The following is a 6,017-nucleotide window of genomic DNA, read 5'->3' on the forward strand; positions in this document are numbered from 1 at the left end:
GAATTAAAGCCACTGACTTGACCTGGTTAAGGGGTGTGTGTGTGTGTGTGTGTGTGTGTGTGTATGTGCGTGCAGAATTGCATTACCTGTCATATGCTTTTGTTACCTGTCCTATGCTGCAAATGCAAAAGGGAATGCCATCCTAACCTGTGGCACTGTCCACCTCGGAATCTAGGACACAGACACAAGATCTAGGACGGCCTCCTTAGCTCTGGGTTTCTATTGGCCAGCTTCTCCTAGGTTTGAGGGGGCTTCCTACTTCCAGGGACTTTCAGTACATGGGATGTCTTTCCCCGGTGTAAGCTCTGCGGGGTCATTCAGTCCTGAGGCCTGTCTTAGGTTGAGACTTTCATAAGCGGAATAGAGCGATCTGTAGGGTATGTGATGTGTGGCTATCAAACTGGACCACTTCTTCATTTTACAGGATACAAAGAGCCTACTTGCACACCCCAGCCTAAAAATATAGGTTCCATATGCGAGAGGACACTAGAGATGACCTCTGTCAAGCAACAGTTACTCCTCCTTTGCCAGCTTCAATGGCCCTTGGTGACATCAGTTGCTTTTCCTCATATTCTAAAGGCATGCGTTCACAAATCCTTTATTAGTGTCTTCTATGATCAGCCATTGTTCTCCTTCCTCAGTCAACACATTGAGTGAGCATGTGCTAGGAGATGAGAACAGGGATGCAATGGCGGACAGATCAAAGGCCCTGCCCTCAGGAAGCTTGCCTCCTGCATGGCGGGGTGGGGTGAGGCAGGCAGAAGCCAACCAAGCATTTACAGTGGCTCTGTGAGGACAGGGACTCCATAGGAAATATGTGCTCATGGGTGTAAACACCAGTCCAGGCGTTGCTTAAACCTTGCATAAGACAGTGGCTCAATATAAGATGGGGGAAGGTAAAGAATGAATTATTGATTCTTTTTTCATTAAAATGTTTGAAAGTTTGACTGATTTCATCCCCAGCTAGGAAAACAGCTCAAGTGATGGACTAGTATACAGTGAGTTTTGTTTATTTTTTTCTGTAGCAGAGCAGATTCTCAGCTCACAAATATGCAGTCTTTTGAAGTTTTTATAAGCTTGTTATTTTCGTTTTAAATTTTTTTTCCCTGTGGAGAAAAAAATGTGCCTGAATCACAAGAGTATTTAATACAGAGAAAATAGAACTGCAATCTTGATGCCTGATTCTCCTAACAGTTTCTTTGAGAAAATTCTTTTCCTTTTTTTTTAGTTTATTTTTCTCTTTGTGTGTGTGTGTGTGTGTGAGAGAGAGTTAGTTTATTTTTCCCTTAGTGTGTGTGTGTGTGTGTGTGTGTGTGTGAGAGAGAGAGAGAGAGAGAGAGAGATCCGGAGTTGGGGGTGAGGAGGCCCATCCCCAGCAGGGTCTTGGTGCCGGCACTCCACCCCCAGCCTCAGCCAGCCCTGGATCATGGGCACATGAATGCTTGGCATATTCAGAAAGGTTTCTGGACACAAATCAGAACCTTCCTGTGTGGATCAGCCTCACGGAGTATCATTTTACTGCTGGGCCACCATCCAGCCTCCTCTTTCTCCATTCTAACCAAGAATTCTAGGAACAAACTCTGTCTCTGAGCAATACTACCATCCTTCCTCCCTATCCTTACCCTCCAGCTCTGTGTTATCCTCTTAGCTGCCCAGCCATGTGTCCATAGACTTGTAAGACGTTTGTCTTGTGCAGCGTATGGTACTGAAAAGGCCAGTGTGCTAGGTTCAAGACCTGTAGTATTTCCCTCTTTTACTTTTGTTATAGTAGATGCAGTTGGTTCGAGTTTGCTACCGAAGAGTTCCAAGCCCGGAATCATGACTGTTCGCTAAACCTTGACAGACATGTGGTTTATATGGGCCATAAGAGGACCATTAAAGGTGTTGGCATGTTGGGAATGAGAGGCTGGTTGTTTGCCTTGTAGGTGTGAACTGGAGAGGCACCTGCAGCTGTGCCTATTATACCAACAGAGATGCCCCAAGTCCAGGCAGAAGAGAATCTTTTCCAGTGGCTACTTGTTTATGAGGTCTCAGGTGCCCCATTGAGATGTATAATCCAAGCAGTTGTAGGGCCACCCAAAGCCATCCCGAATTTGAGAGTGGAGCTCCCTAAAGACTACTCTGCCAAGTCTGTTGGTGGAGATGTTCTGGGCTGGGGAGCTGACTTGTCGTCGGGCACTGAGAAGTCCCATACACAGCTGTACCAGGGGTGATTTCATCATTCTTGGAGTAGTGATGTTTTTCCCCAATAGAGAGAAAAGAAGCCCTTTTCACAGAGTTGGCTTAAATGAAGGAAGACAATGCTTATTTTTAAAACTAAAGGGCCGTTATTATTATTATTATTATTACCGTTGCTGAAGGCAGGTGCAGACCAACTGCACAGCAGCACTGCCAGAGAGAGGGTGACCCTGCTGCACAAGTTTGACGACAACTAACCCCAGCTGAGAAGCACAAAACTGGAGGGACAGAGATGGGACCTTTATCGATCTCTTACATTTTCCTCCCTCTGGGACCATCATCATCATCTTCATCATTATTATTTTCTTTCCCTTTCTTTTCCTAATGTTTTAATTTATTTACTTATTTATTCCATGAGTGAGAAAGAGAGAGGAAACAGAGAGACAGAGATCTCCCAATAGGATCCCAATGTCATGACCCACCCCCCAGCCTCAGCCAGTACTGAATCATGGGCACACACATGCCCAGTATACTCAGGGAGGCTTCTGGACACAAACTCAGAACCTTCCCATGTGGATCAGTCCCTCAGAATCCCACATTCTACTGCTGCACCACTGTCTGACCCCTATTATTTCTTAAATGGTTTTAACTCTCTTTACCTCAAACACATCCAAGTTCAAACTAAAAGGACGAAATTAGACACCAAAGCCAGCTCTAAACTGATTTCTCGAATTATTGATACCATCACGTAGATCGTTAAACAATACCTCACACCCAGTCCTTTGTCTAGGAGATAGACCTTCACACTCCTTGTAAATAGTCTTTCAGATCTCTGTAATGGACAGCCTTCAGATACATGAAGAACAGATGCAGATCTTGTAGATTCCTTTTCAGCATAATTAGATGCAAGTGCCCTGATACTAGACGTATGTGATTTTAAAGTACATGAACCAAAAGGTAAAGCGAAAAGATTGCCTTATGTGAAAATGGTTGACTTATGAATAAGTAATAAGATTTACAGTTTTACAGGTAGAAAAATTTTACCTCCAAAATATGCATGTCCTCCCTAGAGTGAGAGCTATTTTTAGTATGTCAGTATAAATAGTTCTTTAGTTTATTACTGTTTTCTCTTCCGGTGGTAATTCAGAGTTGATGCCATCATCACTATTTTGTATTTGTGTATGCGTGTGCTTGTTGGCCAGGCTGCCTGGAGTAGGGATGTTGGAATACTGTTTTTGTTTGTTTGTTTGTTTGTTTTTCCTTAATTCCTTGAGACAGAAAATGAAAGTAGATTTTACTTTTTAAATTTTAAGCCAGAGTCTCCTTCGCTTCCCTCCAGATTAGTATACTTTGCACGGAATTGGAAACATCATTAGCCAACAGGAGAGTGTTATTTAGAATAAGCATTCGTGTCACCAGGAAAATTGTGATGCTGTGCTGTGAGCCTCATCTGGAGGGACAGTGTGCAGGTGTTCAGCAATGCATTATTTTTATGTCGGCTCTTAATAACCCCAACCTTGTTTTTCAGATCCTAGCACTCCCATGCATTGATATTATCCATGCAACAACTGTCTTTTCACGGTGTTTTAGAAAGTGAAATGATTGAGCAGGTATTTTACAGGAGAGGAAACTAGTAGTCAACACACGAAAAGATGTTTAGCTTCAGTGGTCATTTGGGACAGGCATATTGAAATGACTATGAAATACCATTTCACACTTATTATATTAGCAAACATTAAACTGTCTTGTAGTACAAGTGTGATGAAACGAGGAGAAACAGGAACTACTCCACTTAGAGAACAGTTGGCACCAGCTAATAAAACTGGAGCCCAGCGCTGAACACCTTGGTACATACCCTGTCGTATTTCTGCACATGTACACAGGAGACGTGCAGAGGATGGCTACTGCAGGATTGTTTATAATAACGAAAATTAGAAACCACCTAGGTGATTTTCAAAAAGGGACTAAATAAAATGTGGTAGAAATTTGATAGACTACATGGCTGAAATAATTGAACTAGATCTGTATACCTCTATGTGGATGAATCTCTAAAGTGTGATGTTCAGTGAAACAAAAATAAGCAGAGTGATACCTCCAATGTGATGTATATTCTTTTTTTAAAAAAAATTTTCCAGAGGGCACTTATACTCACCAGAGAGAGATGGAAAGAGAAAGAGAGAAAAATGGAAAGTGAGAAAGCATAACCCATGGGGCATGGTCATGCTGCAATTCCTCCTCTGTCTCTTCCTTTGGAGATTCGGGCACACATGCACAAGCACTACCAGTGTGTTCTACAAGCCACCAGGTCTGGGGCCTGAACTGTGTGGTTGGCCATTTGGGATTCAAATGGCTGCTTTTTTTTTTGAGAGGTTTTCGGTATAGGGCACGCGTGCTCACCAGAAAGACAGACAGAGACAGAGAGATAGAAAGGGAGAAATCACCCCCTGGGGGGATGGCCATGCCACAGTCTCTCCTCCATTCTCCTCTCAGGATTTTGGGCACGAATGCACACATGCCCAGTGTGAATTTAAGCCACCGGGTCCGGGACTTGAACCGCGGTCGACTACATGGGAGTTCAGTGACATAGCCATTACACCAACCGCTGGTCCTTGGGATTTAGCTGCTTTAACCACTAGGCCATGAGTTGGCCCATGACATATATTTTTAATACAGACTTTAAAAACACGTAAAACTGGCCAGTCAGGTGGTCTGGTGGTTAAGATAGTTGGATTCCACATGGTCGACTGCATGGTTCAAGTCACGGACACAGGGTTGAAAACACACCGGGCACATGTGCATGCCTACCAAAATCCTGAGAGGGAAACGGAGGATGAGGGATTGCAGTGTGGCCGGCCATCTCCCCTGAGGATGGCAAATCTTCACTTTGTCTTTCTGTCTCTGGCAGATGCACACTATCTATAGCAAACAAAACAAAAACAAAAACTACAACAAAAAAAATCTGAATCAATACTATATTTGGTTATGAGTACATACTGGGTCATCAGAAAAGTCATGATTTTTGCATAGGAAAACATAGAAAAATATGTCATAACTTTTCTGACAATATAAACAAAGTAGAATGAAAGCTTAGAGGTATAAACATGTAGAGCTTAAAGATCCATACCCAATTCATAAGATTGATTTTCTCTTGGGAAGAGAGGGCAAGGTTAGACTTGGGGAGGGATTCAAAGGGAATTTCATCTGTATCTATAATACTGTATTTTAAAAATCTGATGCAAGTATGATAAAACGTTATGTTCTGTTCATTGTGATGGTGGGTGCATCTTATTTTTTCATTTTGTTTTTCTATATTAAATTTTATTTTTAATTAAAAACATGCTAAAAGATATAAATACTAGGGGAGACTGCTATAATTTACTCTATGAGAATAATATTTCCTTATTTATTGTTTATTTTTCATTTGTTTTTAGGTTTTTGCTTCTGGGCACTTGTGCTCACTGGAGGGAGATAGAGAGAGAAAGAAAGAGAAGGTGAGAAATCACTTCCCAGTGGCTATGCAGCAATCCCTTCTCCTTTATTCTCCTCTCAGGATTTTGGGCATGCACGTGCATGTGCCCGGTGTGATTTCAAGCTGCTGGGTTTGGGACTTGAATCATGGTTGACCATGTGGGAGTCTAGCACCTCAACTACCATATTGCCTGCTGGCCTCTGTTTCATTATATATATATTTTTTTTTTCTTTTTTTTGGAGAGATTTTCGCTATAGGGTGTGTGCGCTCACCAGACAGACAGAGAGAGACATAGAGCCAGAACGCGAGAAATCACCCCCCAGGGGGGATAGTCACGCTGCAATCCCTTCTCCTCCATTCTCCTCTCAGG

Source organism: Tupaia chinensis, unplaced genomic scaffold, assembly GCF_000334495.1.
Source record: "Tupaia chinensis unplaced genomic scaffold, TupChi_1.0 Scaffold138517_1, whole genome shotgun sequence".
Lineage (NCBI taxonomy): Eukaryota > Metazoa > Chordata > Mammalia > Scandentia > Tupaiidae > Tupaia > Tupaia belangeri.